Here is a 26,003-nt window from a genome sequence, read left to right on the forward strand (position 1 = left end):
CCCCCTGCAGGAACGTGCGTACCTGTGGAAGTCTGGCTAGGCGCTTCTGGAAAAACACAGAGAGCGCTGAGACTTGTGCCTTAAGGGAGCCGAGCGACAAACCCTTTTCAAGTCCAGATTGAAGGAAGGACAGAAAAGTGGGCAAGGCAAAAGGCCAGGGAGAAAAACCCTGAGCAGGGCACCATGACAGGAAAATTTTCCACGTCCTGTGGTAGATCTTGGCGGACGTTGGTTTCTTAGCCTGTCTCATAGTGGCAATGACCTCTTGAGATAATCCTGAAGACGCTAGGATCCAGGACTCAATGGCTACACAGTCAGGTTGAGGGCCGCAGAATTCAGATGGAAAAACGGCCCTTGAGACAGCAAGTCTGGTCGGTCTGGTAGTGCCCACGGTTGGCCGACCGTGAGATGCCACAGATCCGGGTACCACGACCTCCTCGGCCAGTCTGGAGCGACGAGGATGACGCGGCGGCAGTCGGCCCTGATCTTGCGTAACACTCTGGGCAACAGTGCCAGCGGAGGAAACACATAAGGGAGCTGAAACTGCGACCAATCCTGAACTAAGGCGTCTGCCGCCATAGCTCTGGGATCTTGAGACCGTGCCATGAACGTCGGTACCTTGTTGTTGTGCCGGGACGCCATGAGGTCGACGTCCGGCACCCCCCAGCGGCAACAGATCTCCTGAAACACGTCCGGGTGAAGGGACCATTCCCCTGCGTCCATGCCCTGGCGACTGAGATAATCTGCTTCCCAGTTTTCCACGCCCGGGATGTGAACTGCAGAGATGGTGGAGGCCGTGGCTTCCACCCACATCAAGATCCGCCGGACTTCCTGGAAGGCTTGCCGACTGCGTGTGCCGCCTTGGTGGTTGATGTATGCCACCGCTGTGGAATTGTCCGACTGAATTCGGATCTGCTTGCATTCCAGCCACTGCTGGAACGCTTTCAGGGCAAGGTACACTGCCCGTATTTCCAGGACATTGATCTGAAGTGAGGACTCTTGCCGGGTCCACGTACCCTGAGCCCTGTGGTGGAGAAAAACCGCTCCCCACCCTGACAGACTCGCGTCCGTCGTGACCACCTCCCAGGATGGGGGTAGGAAGGATTTCCCCTTCGATAATGAAGTGGGAAGAAGCCACCACCGAAGGGAAGCTTTTGTCGCCTGAGAGAGAGAGACGTTCCTGTCGAGGGACGTCGGCTTCCTGTCCCATTTGCGAAGGATGTCCCATTGAAGAGGACGCAGGTGAAACTGCGCGAAAGGGACTGCCTCCATTGCTGCCACCATCTTCCCCAGGAAGTGCATGAGGCGCCTCAAGGGTTGTGCCTGACCTTGAAGGAGAGATTGTACCCCCTTCTGTAGCGACTGCTGCTTGATCAGCGGAAGCTTCACTATCGCTGAGAGGGTATGAAACTCCATGCCAAGATATGTCAGCGATTGGGCCGGTGTCAGATTTGACTTTGGAAAATTGATGATCCACCCGAAACTCTGGAGAGTCTCCAGAGTAGCGTCGAGGCTGTGTTGGCATGCCTCTAGAGAGGGTGCCTTGATCAACAGATCGTCCAAGTACGGGATCACCGAGTGACCCTGAGAGTGGAGGACCGCTACTACAGTAGCCATAACCTTGGTGAAAACCCGTGGGGCTGTTGCCAGGCCGAACGGCAGTGCCACGAACTGCAGGTGTTCGTCTCCTATGGCGAAGCGCAAGAAGCGCTGGTGCTCTGGAGCAATCGGTACGTGGAGATAAGCATCTTTGATATCGATCGATGCAAGGAAATCTCCCTGGGACATTGAGGCGATGACGGAGCGGAGGGATTCCATCCGGAACCACCTGGTCTTTACGTGTTTGTTGAGCAGTTTCAGGTCCAGGACAGGACGGAAAGACCCGTCCTTCTTTGGGACCACAAACAGGTTGGAGTAACAACCGTGACCCTGTTGCTGAAGAGGAACAGGGACCACCACTCCTTCTGCCTTCAGAGTGCCCAGCGCCTGCAGAAGAGCCTCGGCTCGCTCGGGAGGCGGGGATGACCTGAAGAATCGATTCGCGGGACGAGAGGTGAACTCTATCTTGTAACCGTGAGACAGAATGTCTCTCACCCAGCGGTCTTTTACCCGTGGCAGCCAGGTGTCGCAAAAGCGGGAGAGCCTGCCACCGACCGAGGATGCAGATTGCGGAGGCCGAAAGTCATGAGGAAGCCGCTTTGGTAGCGGCACCTCCTGTGGTCTTTTTTGGACGTGACTTAGACCGCCATGAATCAGAGTTCCTTTGATTTTTCTGAGGCCTTTTGGACGAGGAGAATTGGGACCTGCCCGCGCCCCGAAAGGACCGAAACCTCGACTGCCCCCTCCTCTGTTGGGGTATGTTCGGTTTGGGCTGGGGTAAGGATGTATCCTTTCCCTTGGATTGTTTGATGATTTCATCCAAACGCTCGCCAAACAATCGGTCGCCCGAAATTGGCAAACTAGTTAAGCGCTTTTTGGAAGCAGAATCTGCCTTCCATTCCCGTAGCCACAAGGCCCTGCGGAGTACCACCGAATTGGCGGATGCAACCGCCGTACGGCTCGCAGAGTCCAGGACAGCATTAATAGCGTAAAACGCCATTGCTGACGTCTGAGCGGTTATGGACGCCACCTGCGGCGCGGAAGTGCGTGTGGCTGCGTCAATTTGCGCTTGACCTGCTGATATAGCTTGTAGCGCCCATACGGCTGCGAATGCTGGGCAAAAGAAGCGCCGATAGCTTCATAGATGGATTTCAACCAGAGCTCCATCTGTCTGTCAGTGGCATCTTTGAGTGAAGCCCCATCTTCAACTGCAAGTATGGATCTAGCCGCCAGTCTGGAGATTGGAGGATCCACCTTGGGACACTGAGTCCAACCTTTGACCACGTCAGGGGGAAAGGGATAACGTGTATCCTTAAGGCGCTTAGAAAAACGCTTATCTGGACAATCATGGTGATTCTGGACTGCCTCTCTGAAATCAGAGTGGTCCAGAAACATACTCGGTGTACGCTTGGGAAACCTGAAACGGAATTTCTCCTGCTGAGAAGCTGACTCCTCCACCGGAGGAGCTGAGGGAGAAATATCCAACATTTTATTGATGGACGCAATAAGATCGTTCACTATTGCGTCCCCGTCAGGAGTATCAAGATTGAGAGCGGCCTCAGGATCAGAATCCTGATCAGCTACCTCCGCGTCATCAACCAGAGATTCCCCCCGCTGAGACCCTGAACAATATGATGATGTCGAGGGAATTGCCAAGCGAGCTCGCTTAGTCGGTCTGGGACTGGGGTCTGTGTCAGAGCCCTCAACCAGGTTTCTATGAGAATCCCCGGGGGGACATTGTTGGTCCAACTGAGGGGGGCCAGGGAACAAAGATTCAACAGAGTCCCTGTGCTGAGATACCGGCCTGTACTGCAAGGCTTCTAGTATCTTAGCCATAGTCTCAGAGAGTTTATCCTTAAAGACTGCAAACTCCGTCCCTGTCACCTGGACAGTGTCAGCAGGTGGAGCCCCCTGGGCCCCCCCTAGCAGAGGCTCCGGCTGAGTAAGTGCAGCAGGGGCCGAGCAGTGCACACAGTGAGGGTCAGTGGAACCTGCCGGTAGCGTCGTCGTACATGCGGCGCAGGCAGCATAGTAAGCCTGTGTTTTGGCACCCCTGCCTTTTGTGGGCGCTATGCTATGTCTTCCCTGAGTAACACAATAGGGTATATAGCCAGAATCAACTGTGCACTATACAGTGTAAAATATATACCATAAACATATAATTACACTTCTGCACAATGGGGCTAGCACCACAGGTGCTGCTTACCACCCGATTAAAGCGGTTGTGAGGCCACCATAATCCCTGCCTGGGTCTCCCAGAATTTGTCCCCCTCTGCAGTGTCCGAGGAGCTGACAGGAATGGCTGCCGGCGTCCTGAGGAGATGAGGGAGCCGTGGGCGTGACCCAGAAAGTGCGGGAACTGGTGCCTCACAGTGCACAGTGAGGGGGGTGGAGTATGCAAAGCATGCTCCAGCCCTCACTGCTGCACGTCTGTACAGCGTCCCGCCCTACCCCTGCCTGTCAGGGCTGTGGGCGGGAGGAGGAAACACTAGGCCGTACAAGCCGGGGACTCAAGTAATAAGCGCGGCTGCCATAAAAGCGCGGCCGCGCGGAAGTCCCCGGCGCACTACAAGTCCCAGCCGCGCCGCAGTGTTAAAACATGGCGGCGGCGGTAGTGCGGTAGTCCCCCTACATAAACACACTCAGCGACGCTGAGTGTGTAATGGCACATTAACCCGGTCAGCGCCGCGGTCCCCGGTGCACTAGCACACCCAGCAATGCTGGAGTGCTGCTGTGCGCGGTCCCCACAGGGACACAGAGTACCTCCAAGTAGCAGGGCCATGTCCCTGAACGATACTCAGCTCCTATCCAGCAGGCTCCCAGGAGTTGTGGATGGAGCACGGTCTCAGTGCCTGGAGACCGATAGGATCCCACTTCACCCAGAGCCCTAAGGGGGATGGGGAAGGAAAACAGCATGTGGGCTCCAGCCTCCGTACCCGCAATGGATACCTCAACCTTAACAACACCGCCGACAAGAGTGGGGTGAGAAGGGAGCATGCTGGGGGCCCTATATGGGCCCACTTTTCTTCCATCCGACATAGTCAGCAGCTGCTGCTGACCAATCTGTGGAGCTGTGCTGTGCATGTCTGCCTCCTTCGCACAAAGCAAAAAAACTGAGGAGCCCATGGGAGCACGGGGGGTGTATAGGCAGAAGGGGAGGGGCTTTACACTTTTAGTGTAATACTTTGTGCGGCCTCCGGAGGCATAGCCTATACACCCAATTGTCTGGGTCTCCCAATGGAGCGACAAAGAAATGTTGTGTCTTCCAGAGAATGTGAAAAATGGCATCTGAACGGTCTAGGTTGACGCTCTTTAGGCTGCGGGATTATAGTAGCAAGATTACGGCACGGTGGCTCAGTGGTTAGCACTGCAGTCTTGCAGCGCTGGGGTCCTGGGTTCTAGTCCCACTAAGGACACCATCTGCAAGGAGTTTGTATGTTCTCCCCGTGTTTGCGTGGGTTTCCTCCCACACTCCAAAAACATACTGATAGGGAATTTAGATTGCGAGCCCCAATGGGGACAGTGTTGCCAATGTATGTAAAGCGCTACGGAATTAATAGCGCTATATAAATGAATAAATATTATTATTATTATTATTATTTCCTTTCTGAAAATCTCTTTTTACCAATGGACTCCTGGTTTTGGCTGTGGAAAGACTCATTCTCCATGTCATATAAAGGCAAAATCTGTTTGGTCATGAAATCTTTACAGATACAAATAGATTAATTTGGCTCATCAGAATAACCCGTCAGGGGGGACTTGAAAAAAAAATGTAGGGAGTAGCAACAGTGTGGCTACGTTCATATATAAGATCTCTTAAACATGAACTCTGTCTTTCTGTTGTCATGATAACTAAGGGATAATGGAGGAACCGAGGCTCGTAAGCTCATCCTTAAACTAGGAGACCCTATGATATCACTATTCGTAAGGATACTCCTAATGGTGGAGAGGTCTGAGTCTCCTTCCTGGCCCTGCTGCTCACCAGTCCTGATTTATTCCCTCTCCTCCTCTCCCCAGGGACAGGAGTGTGTTGAAAACCACAGAAATACATAGATAGGGGAAACTACAACTCTGTCACTCATCAAGCACACACACAGAGATATAAGACAATAAAAGATTAGGATGAAAAACAAGAGCAGGAAGGAAGCAACAAAACAACAGGGGTAAACTCCACAACCACTCCAAGCAAAAGCAAGACTTTCATCAGAAAGTCTGGGACACCAAAGCTCAAAGACCAACACAGAATAACCTATAGCTGGCATGGGTAGAAGATTTCATCCAGCACAAATAAAAGGGGAGCAGATGTGATTGGCTTCCCCACCACATGTGATCACAGGAGCCTAACAAGCAAATTAGCAGAGATTAATTCTGGCTAGCCTTTTTTTGAAACAGCACACATCAGGCCGATGCCTGATTCTGCCTGTGTTGATCCCAGACACCAGAGAAACCATAGGGGCGGAGTGGTAAAATCTGCAATGTGAACAGAGCCCGACGCTACCATGACAGTTGGCGAAGTTGGTGCATAACTCTGTGTGACATCCGTCCATAGGATCCAGCAGCAGTGAATAAACAAATGCAGGGTCTGCTTCTCAGGCTCGTCCCAGAATCTGCCTCAGGGGATACAGTATTGAGAGGAAGATCTGTCCTTCCTTATCTGAAATATATCCTCCACAACTGGAGCACCAGAGGAATGTGTCTCAGCAAAAGAATCAGGGCAGTATTATAGTAGTTATATTCTTGTACATAGGAGCAGTATTATAGTAGTTATATTCCTGTACATAGGGGCAGTATTATAGTAGTTATATTCTTGTACATATGAGCAGTATTATAGTAGTTATATTCTTGTACATAGGAGCAGTATTATAGTAGTTATATTCTTGTACATAGGGGCAGTATTATAGTAGTTATATTCTTGTACATAGGGGCAGTATTATAGTAGTTATATTCTTGTACATAGGGGCAGTATTATAGTAGTTATATTCTTGTACATAGGGGCAGTATTATAGTAGTTATATTCTTGTACATAGGGGGCAGTATTATAGTAGTTATATTCCTGTACATAGGAGCAGTATTATAGTAGTTATATTCTTGTACATAGGGGCAGTATTATAGTAGTTATATTCTTGTACATAGGGGCAGTATTATAGTAATTATATTTTTGTACATAGAGGGCAGTATTATAGTAGTTATATTCTTGTACATAGGGGCAGTATTATAGTTACGGTATATTCTTGTACATAGGGGGCAGTATTATAGTAGTTATATTCTTGTACATAGGGGCAGTATTATAGTAGTTATATTCTTGTACATAGGGGCAGTATTATAGTAGTTACGGTATATTCTTGTACATAGGGGTAGTATTATAGTAGTTATATTCTTGTACATAGGGGCAGTATTATAGTAGTTATATTCTTGTACATAGGGGCAGTATTATAGTAGTTACGGTGTATTCTTGTACATAGGGGTAGTATTATAGTAGTTATATTCTTGTACATAGGAGCAGTATTATAGTAGTTATATTCTTGTACATAGGGGCAGTATTATAGTAGTTATATTCATGTACATAGGAGCAGTATTATAGTAGTTATATTCTTGTACATAGGAGCAGTATTATAGTAGTTATATTCTTGTACATAGGAGCAGTATTATAGTAGTTATATTCTTGTACATAGGGGCAGTATTATAGTAGTTACGGTATATTCTTGTACATAGGGGTAGTATTCTTGTACATAGGGGCAGTATTATAGTAGTTATATTCTTGTACATAGGGGCAGTATTATAGTAGTTACGGTATATTCTTGTACATAGGGGTAGTATTATAGTAGTTATATTCTTGTACATAGGGGGCAGTATTATAGTAGTTATATTCTTGTACATAGGAGCAGTATTATAGTAGTTATATTCTTGTACATAGGGGCAGTATTATAGTAGTTATATTCATGTACATAGGAGCAGTATTATAGTAGTTATATTCTTGTACATAGGAGCAGTATTATAGTAGTTATATTCTGGTACATAGGGGCAGTATTATAGTAGTTATATTCTTGTACATAGGAGCAGTATTATAGTAGTTATATTCCTGTACATAGGAGCAGTATTATAGTAGCTATATTATTGTACATAGGAGCAGTATTATAGTAGTTATATTCTTGTACATAGGGGCAGTATTATAGTAGTTATATTCTTGTACATAGGGGGCAGTATTATAGTAATTATATTCTTGTACATAGAGGGCAGAATTATAGTAGTTATATTCTTGTACATAGGGGCAGTATTATAGTAGTTATATTCTTGTACATAGGGGGCAGTATTATAGTAGTTATATTCTTGTACATAGGGGCAGTATTATAGTAGTTATATTCTTGTACATAGGGGCAGTATTATAGTCATTATATTCTTGTACATAGGAGCAGTATTATAGTAGTTATATTCTTGTACATAGGAGCAGTATTATAGTAGTTATATTCTTGTACATAGGGGCAGTATTATAGTAGTTATATTCTTGTACATAGGGGCAGTATTATAGTCATTATATTCTTGTACATAGGAGCAGTATTATAGTAGTTATATTCTTGTACATAGGAGCAGTATTATAGTAGTTATATTCTTGTACATAGGGGCAGTATTATAGTAGTTATATTCTTGTACATAGGGGCAGTATTATAGTAGTTACGGTATATTCTTGTACATAGGGGCAGTATTATAGTAGTTATATTCTTGTACATAGGGGCAGTATTATAGTCATTATATTCTTGTACATAGGAGCAGTATTATAGTAGTTATATTCTTGTATATAGGGGCAGTATTATAGTAGTTATATTCTTGTACATAGGGGCAGTATTATAGTAGTTATATTCTTGTACATAGGAGCAGTATTATAGTAGTTATATTCTTGTACATAGGAGCAGTATTATAGTAGTTATATTCTTGTACATAGGGGCAGTATTATAGTAGTTATATTCTTGTACATAGGGGCAGTATTATAGTAGTTACGGTATATTCTTGTACATAGGAGCAGTATTATAGTTTTCATTCCATTGCTTGAAATTATAATTGTCAGACCTTCATAAAGATTACAGACAGACACATTTCGGTATAAGAGCTTTAGTCATTAAATATCAGTGTTACCAACTGAGTTGCTTAAAAGCATGTTACCATGTTGGTTACGCCCTCCAAAGAAGAATCCGCTTTCCTGGAAACTGTGGATGAAGCAGATAAATGCCTACATAAATTACCATAATACACACAACATTTGGATACTAATTAATTAATCAGTAGATACAATTCAAATTCACTCACAGTGATACATTAATTCCTACATTATTGACGTCTATGGGCCCTTGAGTGTTTAAAGGGAACCTGTCACCAGATTTTTCCCTATTAAACTAAAAGTCTCCCCTTCTGCAGCTCCGGAGCTGCGTTCTATGAAGGTGCACCTTGGCCCTGACTCCCCTTCCAGACTCCAAAAATAACTTTATAAAATTTGGCCATTACGTATGCTAATTACCTGTGTTGGCCAGATGGGCATCCTCTTTTTCGGCTCCTGCTCCCCCCCCATCCTGCCGCTGATCGCTGTCCTCCTTTCTTCATTGACGTGCTGACGCCTCCGTCATCATCCTCGTCACATTTTCAAATCTCGTGCCTGTGCCGTTCTGTCAGCTCGCGCAGGCGCAGTTTGCTCTGCCATATTACGGGCAGAGCAGAAAACAGCTGCCCTGCTCGCGCCGGTGAGCTAAATGCGCAGGCGCGAGATTATGATCGGCGCTGTGCATGACCTCACCAGTGTCATCCTCATACCCGACCATAATCTCGCGCCTGCGCAACTACATCACCGGCGCTCTCGCGAGGGAAACTTTATGCTCAGCCCCGCGATAGGGCACAGCGAAATGCGCATGCGCGAGACTCCAACAGCGTGAATGATGACGGGGGCGTCGTCATCCATGTAAATCATGACTCGAGGATGGCGAACAGCGGCAGGAGGGGGGGACAGGAGCCGAATTAGAGCCCGCCCATCTAGCCAACCAAACTCATTTGCATAGGAAACGGTAAGATTTTATAAAGTTCTTTTAGGGGTCTGTAAGGGGGGCCAGCAACGACGTGCACCTTCCTAGAATGCAGCCCAGGAGCTGCAGAAGGGGATATTTTTAGTTTAATAGGGAAAAAACTGGTGACACATTCCCTTTAATAAATTGATCTACCAGTTCTCCCTGTTATAAAGTTTCGGTTTGATGTCTCTCCCATGGATGGGAAATGTCATCTTTTCTACACCTATTGCTTCCAATGTGGAAACATTTCCATTATGGCGTTGAATGAAATGTTTAGAAATCGCTGAAATCCTCTACATACTGAAACGTAGTCCATCCTACATACTATAATGTAGTCCATCCTACATACTGAAATGTAGGCCATCCTACATACTGAAATGTAGTCCATCCTACATACTGAAATGTAGTCCATCCTACATACTATAATGTACTCCATCCTACATACTATAATGTAGTCCATCCTACATACTGAAATAGGGAAAAAACTGGTGACACATTCCCTTTAATAAATTGATCTACCAGTTCTCCCTGTTATAAAGTTTCGGTTTGATGTCTCTTCCATGGATGGGAAATGTCATCTTTTCTACACCTATTGCTTCCAATGTGGAAACATTTCCATTATGGCGTTGAATGAAATGTTTAGAAATCGCTGAAATCCTCTACATACTGAAACGTAGTCCATCCTACATACTATAATGTAGTCCATCCTACATACTGAAATGTAGGCCATCCTACATACTGAAATGTAGTCCATCCTACATACTGAAATGTAGTCCATCCTACATACTATAATGTACTCCATCCTACATACTATAATGTAGTCCATCCTACATACTGAAATAGGGAAAAAACTGGTGACACATTCCCTTTAATAAATTGATCTACCAGTTCTCCCTGTTATAAAGTTTCGGTTTGATGTCTCTTCCATGGATGGGAAATGTCATCTTTTCTACACCTATTGCTTCCAATGTGGAAACATTTCCATTATGGCGTTGAATAAAATGTTTAGAAATCGCTGAAATCCTCTACATACTGAAACGTAGTCCATCCTACATACTGAAATGTAGTCCATCCTACATACTGAAATGTAGGCCATCTTACATACTGAAATGTAGGCCATCCTACATACTGAAATGTAGTCCATCCTACATACTGAAATGTTGTCCATCCTACATACTGAAATGTTGTCCATCCTACATACTGAAATGTAGTCCATCCTACATACTGAAATGTAGTCCATCCTACATACTGAAATGTAGTCCATCCTACATACTGAAATGTAGTCCATCCTACATAATGAAATGTAATCCATCCTACATAATGAAATGTAATCCATCCTACATACTGGAGGTCACACTCCGGACATCTAAGAAGGTCGATGACGTTGCTTGTTTTGCAATTGATGTATGCATTGATAGTATATGATATGTTTGTAATCGCATTAAATGGGGGGCTAAACATAGTTACAAATGGAACCGTGTTGTTTTGAGATTTATCATCATTTATACAGATTTAATCTTTGCTGTCCTCCAGCGTTGAATCGCGATCAATACCCTTGATTATTTCATCCGCTCTGTTTAGCATCCAGTTCGGACAGCCGCGTGATTGGAGACTGATTTTATGCTTCTAACAGCTTGTCTCTCTTTGTTGAAGGATTTATTTGTAGAAGAATTCCTTCTGTATCTATAAAGTTTGCGCCTACAGGGATATTTTTTTAATATATATTTGGGATACCATGATTTCACGTGATGGTGGAATTGATTGCTGTAACTTTCCTTTGGGAGACAGGAGAATACCTAGAATAGGATCCATACTGACTGTAACAGCCAAGAACTTAATTTTTTTACCTCCAATGTGGTAGGTAAACCTCAAATTCATATCATATCATTTCGATGGATCCATTCACTAAAAAGGCAGCAGAGTTACTCCATGTGATGCTACCACTAAGGGGTGCAGGAACTCCGGGATGATGGAGTGCTCCTGATTACAGTCTAGTGTAAACCCACTAGAGGTCAACAGCACCAATGTGGGGATGCAAGAGAGTGGCCAGTAAGCCTAAGGTCGGTACCAGGAAGTCACGTCTGAACAGAGAAGCAAGCAAAGCCGGAGTCAGGTGAGAACAGAAGGTCAGAAAGCCAGGAGGTCACATCAGGAGCCAGAGAGAAGCAGAGCCAAAGTCAGAGTACACACTGAGGTCAGAAGCCGAGCTGACAAGTATGGAGCAGGGAGCAGAGAGGGGGAGAGGGGATTACAAGCGGAGAGTGGGTATGGAGACTGGGAAAGTCAGACAAGACTGGACAGAACGGAGGTCAGGGGGAGAGCGGCTACAGAGATAGGGAAGTAAGACAAGGCTGGATGGAACGAAGGTAAGGGGGAGAGCGGGTACAGAGACAGGGAAGTAAGACAAGACTGGACAGAACGGAGGTCAGGGGGAGAGCTGGTACAGAGACAGGGAAGTAAGACCAGGCTGGACGGAACGGAGGTCAGGGGAAGAGCAGGTACAGAGACAGGGAAGTAAGACAAGGCTGGATGGAACGGAGGTCAGGGGGAGAGCTGGTACAGAGACAGGGAAGTAAGACCAGGCTGGACAGAACGAAGGTCAGGGTGAGAGCGGCTACAGAGACAGGGAAGTAAGACAAGGCTGGACGGAACGGAGGTCAGGGGGAGAGCGGGTACAGAGACAGCGAAGTAAGACAAGGATGGACGGAACGGAGGTCATGGGGAGAGCGGGTACAGAGACAGCGAAGTAAGACAAGGATGGACGGAACAGAGGTCAGGGGGAGAGCGGGTACAGAGACAGCGAAGTAAGACAAGAATGGACGGAACGGAGGTCAAAGTGAGAGCGGGTACAGAGACAGGGAAGTAAGACAAGACTGGACGGAACGGAGGTCATGGGGAGAGTGGATACTTGGAACTATTACTGGCAGCGTTCAGAGAGGAACAACAATAAAAACCAACATGACCCCCGAAATGAGGCTAGACAGAATAGACTCCTCCCACATGACCTAACCGTACGAAACCGACAGAAGAAAAATAAATACATACAGTGCCTCTGCACAAGCAGAGCCAAGAGAGTCATGACACTCCGGACTCCGTTTGGCCTCGGTTCAGCGTCCATCTTTTCAAAGATGAACAAAAGTGTTGCTGACCACACTTTTGTGCACATCTAAAAAGAGGCATAAAAAGATGGAAACAGCTTCCGAAATATGGTTCAACAATTATTTCAAATTTTATTCTGTTAAAACCAGGTATTTTTCCAATACATAACACCATAGTATGTAGAGCCAGGGAGCCCAGGAATCGGTAACGCGTTTTGAATGCTAACTGCGTAGTTATCAAGCCAGTTGCTGCCACAGACAAGCTGAATTACTTCTATTATCCCCATAAAAAGATGGACACCGCCAAACCACAGGCCAGACGTGAGGTCAAAACGACTCCCTCTGCCTCATTACAGTGAATTTTCAGTTGAAAATTTTGTCTTAATCACATTTTTCAGAGATTTACAAGTAATCAACAGTGTAAGTGCTCAGCGTAGAGCACAGGATAAATGTGAGCCGCGCTGTACTGTGATCTTTAGAGGGAGAATGAACAAATCAACAGCAGGTGAAGAATTGGGCTTCTTTATTTATTTATTTTTTACGCCATTCACCTTGCGGTATAAGTGATTTATAAGTGCTGGAGGTGGGGAGACAAAAGGCGCAAATAGGGTCTTACCCGATATAACTTGAATAATAAAAAGGAAAAGGTACACTCACCTGATATGGTTGTGCCAGTCACAACTCCTTAGATCGCATGTGAGTGTCAACGTGGTTTAAAGCAGCGGCCCCGTGCATGGCAAAAATGTATATAGAAAGAAGGGGAAAACGGGTTTTAGCCGCGCTAAAAAACCATTGATGCAGGATATATAAAGAAGTTTCTTTTTTATTTCAGCATTCCAACGCGTTTCAGAGACAAGGACCGTCTCCTTCCTCAGGGAAAAAAGAAATCATACACATGTCTACAGCCTAATGCTTTAAAGGAGGGTACAAGCTGCCACGTTGACAGCCATGACGTCATCCACCCACTCGATTGCAGGGCAATGACTCATAGACACGTGGAGAACGTACAAAGGAAGAGAAGAAAAAAGTTCACATTCTGATACATCAAACATTGTAGAAGCACAAACAACCATCATGAAATACAAATAAAAATAAGTTTTGGCAAAAAAATCTTTTTTGTGATTCATTATCAACATATATGAAATTATGAAGTTATAGACATAATTTGAATAAAAAGAGATAAAAAAAGGGGGGTTGGAAGAAGGCGAACCTGTGAGCAGATGCTAGTATGCACAGGGGTTAACCACCACACCATTACTCCAAATCCATCTGATGAACCTGGTGGAAATGGGGATAGAGTATTATTCAGTGACTCAAAAGGATCTGTCTTTGAGAGCAGAATTCCGCAAAAATCCATGAACATTTGATAAATATAAATATAAAAATCTAGGTGGGCGCATCAGTGTGATTGGTGCTGGTGTGAACATATTATGATTAATTTTAAGTATTAACTTGTCTAAATGAAAAAAATATAAGATTTCATAAGTGAAAAACAAAGTGAACAAGTTGAATGAATCAAGAAGAGCTGGTGTAGAGGAATTAAACATGAGATGAAAAGGAATCGCATATAACAAATAAAGAAGCAAGTGCCAGGGTTGACGGGGTGAAAAGAGTTCAGACCGTGGGAAAAAGAAGGACTGCGCAGGCGCACAGAACAAGTATAACCCAGCTGGGGTAACGAGAGGTCAGACCGCGGAGAAAAAAATGTTCAGTGAAAACAGAGTGGTGGATAGATACACATATAAAAGTGTGTTGTGCAGAAATAAGGAATATTCGGAACTAGTGATTACACTAATAAAAATATGTTGGGATGGTTATTGAATATCTATAAGAAGGGAAAGAAACTTATACTGAATTTTAAAATCACACTAAAAAGGGGTTGTTTAACAGAGATGTATTTGATATAAAAACTTGAATAGTACTAAAAAAAAGATGATCTAATATAGTAGAATATTTTTAGAAAGGAATTATCGATATTTATTATTATTCTTAAAAAAGGAATTATCGATTATTATTTATTTATTTATAATAAATTACTTATTTAAAAAAGGATGGAAACACGCTGGATAAAAATGAAACTAATAATATCATATAAAAACGTGCCAATGACACAAAAAAAGGGTTTTTTCATTAAATGTTTTTCTCTATTGGCAATAAGAGCTCATACACCATTAAAAAATGGGCCATAAAAGCACCTTAGGGTGGCATACACTGCAAGGGCTGCTGGGGCTTATAATAAAACATAAAAGCACTGTGATTATAAAAATTTGCAAGGATAAAAAACAGATATAAACAATGAACCCGAACATATAAGCGTAAAAACAATAAATTAGCATAGAAACAGGTTAATAAAATAAATCAGAGACTTCATTTAAGCCAAAGGGTTTAAGGGTATTCAATTTATATATCCAGAAAGTCTCTTTCCTGCTGAGGGTTTCAGCCCTATTGTGTACAATAGGGTCAATTTGTTCAATCGGTGTAATCTTAAAATCTGAATTTTTGTTATGCTGTAGAACACAGTGTTTGGAGAGACCATGTAAAAGAAAGCCCGTTTTTATATTTTTTAGCGCGGCTAAAACCCGTTTTTCCCTTCTTTCTAGGTATAAGTGATTTGGCGGCTTTAGTCCTCTGGTCATTACGATTACTGAGATACCAGACTTATATAGGAAGGGGGGGTTGGTGACTATCACAATAAAAAAAGGTTGTTTTTTTTACAAAAGAAAGGCTTTTTCCATCACAGAATTTTTAAGGCTATACTTTTTTTTTATTTTTCTGATGACAGAGCCATGTGAGGGCTTGTTGTTTTGTGGGATGAGTTGGAGGTTTTATTGTACTATTTTGGGCCACATAATATTTTTTGATCGCTTTCTATTCCGGTATTTGTGAGCCAGAATCAAAAAGAAACAGCAACTCAGGCATAGGTTGTTTTTTTTTTTTTAACGCCACGTACCGTGCCGTAAAAGTGATAACACGGTTTTATTCTTCAGGTGAGTACGATTACAGCGATACCACATTTATATAGGTTTGTTTTTTTATGTTTTGCTGCTTTTACACCATAAAAACTAGTTTATAGATTTTATAATATTTTGCATTGCTGTATTCTGATAGCTATAGTTTTTTTTATTTTTTGCTGATGGAGGTGTAAGGTCGCCTTTTTTTGCAGAATAAGATGACGTTTACAATGGTACCATTTCTATTTATATATCTATTTTTGATCGCGTTTTATTCCACTTTTACTGTCTTCTGTATGATGAAAAGATATGTTTTGGGGGTTTTCTTGGTATTCACTGAAGGGCTAACTAGTCTGACACTTTTATAGATCGGGTTTTACAGATGCGGCGATAAATATGTGTACTTTATTTATGATTTTCTTATATAAATATGCAAATTTATTCGAATTTTTGTTTTTTGTGAAGATTGAAAAAAAATAAATATTTTTTTTCCACTTTTTAAAAAAACTTTTTTACCACTCCCTATATTGGACATTCCTTTTTATTGATCTGATCGTTCATATAATGTATTTCAATGCACCAGCACTGCATTACATTATACTGTCAGGTTTACAGTGATAGAAGCATCTGGGATCATGCTCATTGCATGATCCCAGACGCTTTCCGTAGTTTGATGACCCAGAACTTGTCATGGTCACTTCCTGGGGGCATCGATTGGAGAGCGACAGGGAGCGCGATCCCTCCCCTAGACCTCTAAATACTGCAATCGATATCAATTATGGCATTTAAGCGGGCTAAACAGCCAGGGACGGCATAGCGACCATCCCTGGCTGTGAGAACTGGGGTCGGCTGTTAGGAAAGCCGAGTCCCCGGTTACAATCGCGCTGGGCACAACTGATGTACCCCCGTGATCACCAGGACATACCGGTATGTACAAGGTTGAGAAGTTGCAGCCAAATAGGAAGTACCGGTACGTCCAGGGTCGCTAAAGTCGTTAATTAATCTGTGACAAAGAAACCTCGTAACATCAATACATATCTCAATTGCAACACAAGCAGCGTCATTGATCTTCTTAGATGTCCGGCGTGTGACCTCCAGTATGTCGGATGGACAGTCGGTCCCTTACAAACTTGCATCAGGTGCCAACAATGTAATGCAGAGGATTTTAGAGATTTCTAAACATTTGATTCAACGCCACAATGGAAATGTTTCCAGATTGGAAGCAATAGGTGAAGAAAAGGTGACATTTCCCTTCCGTGGAGGAGACATCAAACCGAAACTTTATAACACAGAGACCTGGAAGATCAATTTATTAAACACTCGAGGGCCAAAGGCGTCAATACCCTCCAAGAATGAACTTATTTCAAATCTGTTTTATTGATGAAACTGTTGTCAACATACAAACATATCATTTGTGCAATTACAATACATAAACATCATTTTCTCAATGCCGGGATAACATCCAGAAATTGTTACATTACTAAATTTCTTGGAATTCTTCAAATTATCTTTGTGCTATTACCATACAACCACTTATAAATTATAGGTCAGAATTCCCACTTCTTTTGACTTCCCGTATCCTAATATACTCATTCTCCTTGTGTGTCTATTGTCTTATGAATTATTGATAAATCTTTTCATATAAAAAATGAAACTAGAAAAATGCAGATTAATGTTCAGAAAAGAAAGAAAGAAGAGGAAAGATACAAGCATAAAGAAGAGGAAATTAGAGAGAAGGGGGGAGAGGGGGGAAGGCAAGAAAAGAAAAGAAAAAAGGGGGGAGGGGAAGAGACTCCCCACCGTTTCTCAGTTCAAAAAGCTCGCCAAACTCTCCACAAACTCTGGGGACTCCATGAACATAATCCATGGTCTCCAAACTGTAGTAAATTGTTCTGTGTTCCCATTTAGTTCTGCTGTCAGCTCCTCCATTCTCTGGAGGTTTGTCATCTCCTCCAACCAATCCAGCACCGTAGGGCATCTAGTCTGTTTCCAAAATCGTGGGATAATCATACGGGCAGCCACCAGGCAAAATCGCAACATGTCCCTTTTTGTGTTTTAATAGCTCCTGGGAGCATAGAAAGAAGAGCAACCTGGGGGGACTTTTCTATTTCACCTCCGCTCATCTTTTTGTACAGGTAGAACACTGAGTCCCAAAAGGGTTGCAGCTTAGTACAGCTCCACCATATGTGTAGCATTGTACCTGTGTCTGTGCCACACCTAAAGCACACATCAGACGCAGAGGGAAATATAGCATGTAATTTAGTCGGGTAATGGTACCACCTTGTGAGAATTTTATAACTTTTCTCTTGAGCGGCGCACGCCAAGGAAAGCTTGTGGGTCCACAGGTACGCTCTGCTCCAATCGTCCTCCGGAATATCCTCTCCCAGTTCCTCTCCCCACCTACAGACAAAGTGAGGTTTATCCACCCTATTTCTCTGGTTCAGCATTTTATAAATGAGTGAGATGCCATGTCCAGGTGATGACCCCTGTAAAAATATTTTCTCAAAAGGAGTAGGGGGTGTCCTCATCCTTCTCTCCCTGTCCTGGGACGAGAGGAAAGATTTCAACTGCATATATTCCATCCAGGAAATCTCTCTCCCTGTGGCCTGCATGGAAGTATAAGTTGGTATAGTGTGTCCCTGGAGCACGTGACAAAAACGAGTATCATCCGCCCGAGTAAATCCCCCGAATCTATGGGAGTGGAGTCCTGGGGGGAACTTCTTATTACCGAATACGGGGGTAAGTGGTCCCTGCTCCTGAGAGAGAGATCCCTTTTTTATCTCTCCATCCCACATCCCCATCGCTGTCCGCGTGAACTCCATTCCTTTCGCTATCTGGATCCTACTTTCTTTCTCTAACCATGGAAGTAAATGTAAGGGAGTTCCCAGCACATCCTGTTCAATCACCACCCATTGTTTCGAATTACCATGAAAATGCCAGTCCAGTAATCTCGCTAGGATAGCTGCCTTGTAATATAACTGAAAATTTGGGAGCCCCGCATCCCCGTCACTTTTGTGTCTGGTCAGAGTTTTAATTCCTGTTCGGGGTCTCCTGTTCCCCCAGACAAACCCAGACAAGGCTGTCCGGATCTTGGAGAAGTAACTTAGCGGTAGCTGTATGGGTATTGTCTGAAACAGGAACAGGAACCTCGGTAACACATCCATTTTTATCGCGTTTATACGCCCAAACCACGTCAATCTCTTTTTGTCATATTTCTTTAAGTCCCTGATTGTCCTTTCTAATAAGGGGAAAAAATTGTGATGTACAATTTTTGCTGGATCCCTAGGTACCATAACTCCCAGATATTTTAAAACTGACGGTTGCCACTTAAAAGGGAAGTTTTGTGATACTCTCGCAAGGTCTTCTGCCGATAAAGTCACGTTCATGGCCTCTGATTTGGAAAAATTTACTTTGAAGTTGCTTAAGTTGCCAAACTCTTCAAACTCCTTAAGCAAGGACGGGAAGGATATGTGTGGTTGGGAAATGAACATGAGAAGGTCATCCGCGAATAGAGCCAGCTTACGGTTTTCCCCACCCGCCTCTATCCCGTGGATGCTTGTGTTGTTTCTCAGGACGACCGCAAGGTGCTCCATGACTATGACGTATAAGAGGGGCGACAGTGGACATCCCTGTCTCGTTCCATTGTGGACCAGAAAGGATGATGATAGAAACCCATTTGTCCTCACTTTTGCTGAGGGTCTCGTATACAGGGACGCAATTCTACCCAAAAATTTCTGACCCAAACCCACCTGTCTCAAGGCTGCCATCATAAAGCTCCAACTGACCCAGTCGAAGGCCTTCTCCGCGTCCACTGAAAGTAAACACATGGGGGGAGACTGAGCCCTCGACCGAGCCATCAGGAGGAACAATTTGTTGGTGTTGTCCCGTGCCTCCCGGCCTTTTACAAATCCCACCTGGTCTGTATGTATTATCCCAGGCAGGGACAGGGCAAGTCTGTTGGCAAGTGCTTTAGAGAAAAATTTCAAATCTAAATTAATCAGTGAGATGGGTCTGTAATTTGTAACCAGCAAGTGGTTCTTTCCCGGTTTGGGGATAACACATATGTGTGCTTCAAGAGACTGCGCTACCCACTGGGAGTTTTCAGATATGGAGTTAAATACTTTGGTCATGAACGGGGATAACTGAGTCTGAAAAATTTTATAGAACTTGGGGGTAAACCCATCCGGACCTGGGCTTTTGCCTGAGGGAGAATCCCTGATAATAGATGCCACTTCTGTCTCTGTAAAGTCTGCTTCTAGGTTTTCAACCTCAGTATTGGGTATAGTCGGCAGGGCTGTTTTAAGTATGTAATCATTTATTTTAGTCTCCAAAGCTTCTTGTGGCATATCCCCAAATTTGCCCCTTATGTTGTAAAGGTCACTATAATATTTTTGAAACTGCTCCGCTATGTGGATTGGGTTCTGAGTCAAAAGGCCGTCCGATTTTTTGATCGTAGGGATGTGACTGGGGTCCCCCCTCGGATGTAATAACCTAGCTAGTGGTCTGCCACATTTGTCCGCATATTCATACATAAATCTTTTTAGTCTATTCCTGTGGCGCTCGTATTGTCGGTCCAGAATGGATTTAAGTTCCTCTCTGTTTTTAACTAGCTCTGTCAGTGTCACCGGGGATAATGTCTGCTTATGGATCTTCTCTAGGTCTGAAATATTCTGAAGTAGAGACAGAATAGTTTGGGCTCTCTCCCTCTTAATCCTAGCCCCATGTTTGATCAGAATCCCTCTCAACACACACTTTAGTCTCTCCCATTGAACAGGTAGGGAAGTAGTGTCTCCTGAGTGTATCTCCAAGAATTCATCTATTGTGTTCTGCAGGTCTTTCAAGCATCCCTGGTCCCTCAGCAGACTATCATTCAACCGCCAAGACCATGGCCTCCCAGGCCCATCCGGCATAGTGAGGCTCAAAAATATGGGGGCATGATCTGACCAAGAGATACTGCCTATAGAGGCCTGTATCTGCCATGTCAGGGCCTTCTGACTTACAAGGAATAGGTCTATGCGGCTGTACGAAGAGTGAGCCGGGGAAAAATATGTGTAGTCACGGTCTACTGGGTGTAGTGTTCTCCATGCATCCACTAATCTGAGTTCCTGTATACAACATTTAACCTTCATTGGTTTCCTTATTGAGAGAAAGTTATGTCCCGACGTTGTGTCTACCTTAGGGTCCAAAGTGAAGTTTAAATCCCTGCCCACGATCACGATCCCTTCTGCGAATTCATCCAGTGATGACAGGAGAGAGGAGCAGGTCGTCGCCGGATCTCTATTCGGTAGATACCAATTGACAATGGTAAAGATGGATGAGTTAACATTAATTTTCAGGAATATAAATCTTCCCTCTGTGTCCACCCGTGTATCTAGAACTGTGTGCACCAAGAATGAACTTATCACTGCAAAGGAATGAGAATTGTATCTACTGATTAATTAATTAGTATCCAAATGTTGTATGTACTATGGTAATTTATGTAGGCATTTATCTGCTTCATCTGCAGATTCCAGGACAGCGGATTCTTCTTAGGAGGGTGTAACCATAATGGTAACGTGCTTTTAAGCATCTCAATTTTTAACACTGGATATTTGTCTGTTTCTTCCAGTATTATAGTAGTTATATCCTTGTACATAGGGGCAGTATTATAGTAGTTATATTCTTGTACATAGGGGCAGTATTATAGTAGTTATATTCTTGTACATAGGGGCAGTATTATAGTAGTTATATTCTTGTACATAGGGGCAGTATTATAGTAGTTATATTCTTGTACATAGGGGCAGTATTATAGTAGTTATATTCTTGTACATAGGGGCAGTATTATAGTAGTTATATTCTTGTACATAGGAGCAGTATTATAGTAGTTATATCCTTGTACATAGGAGCAGTATTATAGTAGTTATATTCTTGTACATAGGGGGCAGTATTATAGTAGTTATATTCTTGTACATAGGGGCAGTATTATAGTAGTTATATTCTTGTACATAGGGGGCAGTATTATAGTAGTTATATTCTTGTACATAGGGGCAGTATTATAGTAGTTATATTCTTGTACATAGGGGGCAGTATTATAGTAGTTATATTCTTGTACATAGGGGCAGTATTATAGTAGTTATATTCTTGTACATAGGGGGCAGTATTATAGTAGTTATATTCTTGTACATAGGGGCAGTATTATAGTAGTTATATTCTTGTACATAGGAGCAGTATTATAGTAGTTATATTCTTGTACATAGGGGCAGTATTATAGTAGTTATATTCTTGTACATAGGAGCAGTATTATAGTAGTTATATTCTTGTACATAGGAGCAGTATTATAGTAGTTATATTCTTGTACATAGGGGCAGTATTATAGTAGTTATATTCTTGTACATAGGGGCAGTATTATAGTAGTTATATTCTTGTACATAGGGGCAGTATTATAGTAGTTATATTCTTGTACATAGGAGCAGTATTATAGTAGTTATATTCTTGTACATAGGAGCAGTATTATAGTAGTTATATTCTTGTACATAGGGGCAGTATTATAGTAGTTATATTCTTGTACATAGGGGCAGTATTATAGTAGTTATATTCTTGTACATAGGAGCAGTATTATAGTAGTTATATTCTTGTAGATAGGGGCAGTATTATAGTAGTTATATTCTTGTACATAGGGGGCAGTATTATAGTAGTTATATTCTTGTACATAGGAGCAGTATTATAGTAGTTATATTCTTGTACATAGGGGCAGTATTATAGTAGTTATATTCTTGTACATAGGGGCAGTATTATAGTAGTTATATTCTTGTACATAGGAGCAGTATTATAGTAGTTATATTCTTGTACATAGGAGCAGTATTATAGTAGTTATATTCTTGTACATAGGGGCAGTATTATAGTAGTTATATTCTTGTACATAGGGGCAGTATTATAGTAGTTATATTCTTGTACATAGGAGCAGTATTATAGTAGTTATATTCTTGTAGATAGGGGCAGTATTATAGTAGTTATATTCTTGTACATAGGGGGCAGTATTATAGTAGTTATATTCTTGTACATAGGAGCAGTATTATAGTAGTTATATTCTTGTACATAGGAGCAGTATTATAGTAGTTATATTCTTGTACATAGGGGCAGTATTATAGTAGTTATATTCTTGTACATAGGGGCAGTATTATAGTAGTTATATTCTTGTACATAGGGGGCAGTATTATAGTAGTTATATTCTTGTACATAGGGGCAGTATTATAGTAGTTATATTCTTGTACATAGGGGCAGTATTATAGTAGTTATATTCTTGTACATAGGAGCAGTATTATAGTAGTTATATTCTTGTACATAGGGGCAGTATTATAGTAGTTATATTCTTGTACATAGGGGCAGTATTATAGTAGTTATATTCTTGTACATAGGAGCAGTATTATAGTAGTTATATTCTTGTATATAGGGGCAGTATTATAGTAGTTATATTCTTGTACATAGGGGGCAGTATTATAGTAGTTATATTCTTGTACATAGGGGCAGTATTATAGTAGTTATATTCTTGTACATAGGAGCAGTATTATAGTAGTTATATTCTTGTACATAGGAGCAGTATTATAGTAGTTATATTCTTGTACATAGGGGCAGTATTATAGTAGTTATATTCTTGTACATAGGGGCAGTATTATAGTAGTTATATTCTTGTACATAGGGGGCAGTATTATAGTAGTTATATTCTTGTACATAGGGGCAGTATTATAGTAGTTATATTCTTGTACATAGGGGCAGTATTATAGTAGTTATATTCTTGTACATAGGGGGCAGTATTATAGTAGTTATATTCTTGTACATAGGGGCAGTATTATAGTAGTTATATTCTTGTACATAGGAGCAGTATTATAGTAGTTATATTCTTGTACATAGGGGCAGTATTATAGTAGTTATATTCTTGTACATAGGGGCAGTATTATAGTAGTTATATTCTTGTACATAGGAGCAGTATTATAGTAGTTATATTCTTGTATATAGGGGCAGTATTATAGTAGTTATATTCTTGTACATAGGAGCAGTATTTTAGTAGTTATATTCCTGTACATAGGAGCAGTATTATAGTAGTTATATTCTTGTACATAGGGGCAGTATTATAGTAGTTATATTCTTGTACATAGGGGCAGTATTATAGTAGTTATATTCTTGTATATAGGGAGCAGTATTATAGTAGTTATAGTCTAGTAGGGGAGGCCAACTTTGGGGTCTCAAAAGCAAATTCTCATTACTCCTCAGACATTGGACCTACTTCTACCTCCCAGTCCCACCTCTTCTGCACGTGGGACGGCATAAGGCCCTGTGCGCACTTACCGGATTTTGCCGCGGATTTCCTGCGGTTTTGCTGCTTGTTTCTCTGCAGAAAATGTTCATAACATCTCTGCAGTGATTCACCAGCAAATCCTATGGAGAAAAAAAAAATGCTGTGCGCACTAAGCGTATTTTGACAGCTGCATGTTTTGCTGCGGGATTTCCGCAGCAAAAACAATTGCATGTCACTTCTTTTCCGCACGTCGCTGCGGGATTTCACTCCATTGACTGCAATGTAATTGTGAAATCCCGCAGGGAATAACGCAGGCAGCAAATTCTGTGCGGTTCATTGCATTTTCCATCGTTATTCCCTCCGGTATTTTGCGTTTTTCGGGACACAATGCTCATCACTGCCTGCGGTTTGCAGGGAAGTGATGTCATTATGACAGGAAGAGGAAGCGGAGCAGAGAGTAAGCACACACAGATCACACAAAAAAAACGTGGGCTCCGCTGTATTTTTACGGTCCAGCCAGGTAAGCACACAGCAGCGGCCCGTTATTCTCAGGTTGGGGAGGGCGAGGACCAGGGTTAATGCCCCCCCTTCCCCCCCGCAGCCGAGAATATCAGTCCGCAGCTGCCCTGGGACTGTTGCATCCTTTATGCGACAGTCCTGGAGTGTCCCCGACTCTTCCCGATTGCCGTGATGCGGTGGCAATCAGGGTAATAATGAGTTAATGGCAGCGGATCGCTGCCACTAAGTCCAGGCTTAATCATGGCAGCATCTATGAGACAGCGTTGATGATTAACCCGTAAGTAAAGTGAATAAACACACACACTGAAAAAATCCTTTATTTTAAATAAAACACAAAAAAGCCCCTCTTTCACCCGTTTATTGACCCCTCCCAACACACAGCTCCAGCGTAATCCACCAAGGTCCCACGACGCTTGCATCCAGCCGCGTCTGACACACTGTACTGAATGCAGCCTCGCAACGAGACAGCAGAAGTAACCACAGGTCATTTCTCACGGTCAATAATGTGAACACACTATTGCTCGGGAGAACTACAGTATGTGCTCACAGGGACTCTATCTATTGATTGATCTGTCCACTATCTATCTAATCTATTATCTATCAATTGATTATTTATCTATCTATTATCTATCTATCCATTATCCCTCTATCTATCCATCCATCCATCTATCTATCCCTCTATCTATCCATCCATCTATCTATCTATCTATCTATCTATCCCTCTATCTATCTATCTATCTATCCCTCTATCTATCTATCTATCTATCCCTCTATCTATCTATCTATCCCTCTATCTATCTATCTATCTATCCCTCTATCTATCTATCTATCCCTCTATCTATCTATCTATCTATCTATCCCTCTATCTATCTATCCCTCTATCTATCCCTCTATCTATCTATCCCTCTATCTATCTATCTATCCCTCTATCTATCTATCTATCTATCTATCCCTCTATCTATCTATCTATCCCTCTATCTATCTACCTATCCCTCTATCTATCTATCTATCCCTCTATCTATCTATCCCTCTATCTATCTATCTATCCCTCTATCTATCTATCCCTCTATCTATCTATCCCTCTATCTACGGTATTTATCTATCTATCCATTATCTATCTATCTCAGAAGGAAATTACTTTTTTTTTTCTTTTTTCAATGTGCTTTATTGCATTGAATGCATTAAAACACATGTACCAACCTGCGGAAAAACCGCACCAAAACGCATGCGGATTTCGGTGTGGGTTTTTTGGCGTTTTTTTCCACGGGTGCGGAAATCTTTCAGTGCCTGCGGAATTTTCTTAAGAACATTCCATTTTCTAGTGCGCACAGGGCCTAATGCTTTCAACCAGTCGAGGAGCATGCAAGTAGGAGAGGCGTCCAACTGTTTGGGGGGCTCCAACATCTCCTGAACCAATGGGAATATCTAATAGGGCGGGAGCAGCATTCAGAAACTGAGATTACAGATTGTGCCTATAGGGTAGGAAACCTATAAAGTCCGTTGACAGTAACATTTATCT

At 42.7% G+C, this 26,003-nt stretch overlaps 1 protein-coding gene across 3 annotated transcripts in view; it reads right to left on the minus strand.

The window, feature by feature from the left end:
- Positions 1-26,003, minus strand: part of LOC142290860 (beta-1,4-galactosyltransferase 4-like) — a 107,510-nt gene that overhangs the window by 72,297 nt on the left and 9,210 nt on the right. Inside the window, exons 1-2 of one of the 3 annotated variants that reach the window (XM_075334905.1) lie at positions 20,868-20,906; positions 8,755-8,798 (exon numbers count right to left, since the gene is read on the minus strand). The exons of 1 other annotated variant lie outside the window; for it this stretch is intronic. The gene's annotated coding sequence lies outside the window, so the exon portion shown is untranslated. Of the gene's footprint in view, positions 1-8,754; positions 8,799-20,867; positions 20,907-26,003 lie in introns of those variants that run through there. One more of the 3 variants, XM_075334904.1, reaches the window with a different exon arrangement.

This window comes from Anomaloglossus baeobatrachus, chromosome 2 (genome assembly GCF_048569485.1).
Source record: "Anomaloglossus baeobatrachus isolate aAnoBae1 chromosome 2, aAnoBae1.hap1, whole genome shotgun sequence".
NCBI lineage: Eukaryota > Metazoa > Chordata > Amphibia > Anura > Aromobatidae > Anomaloglossus > Anomaloglossus baeobatrachus.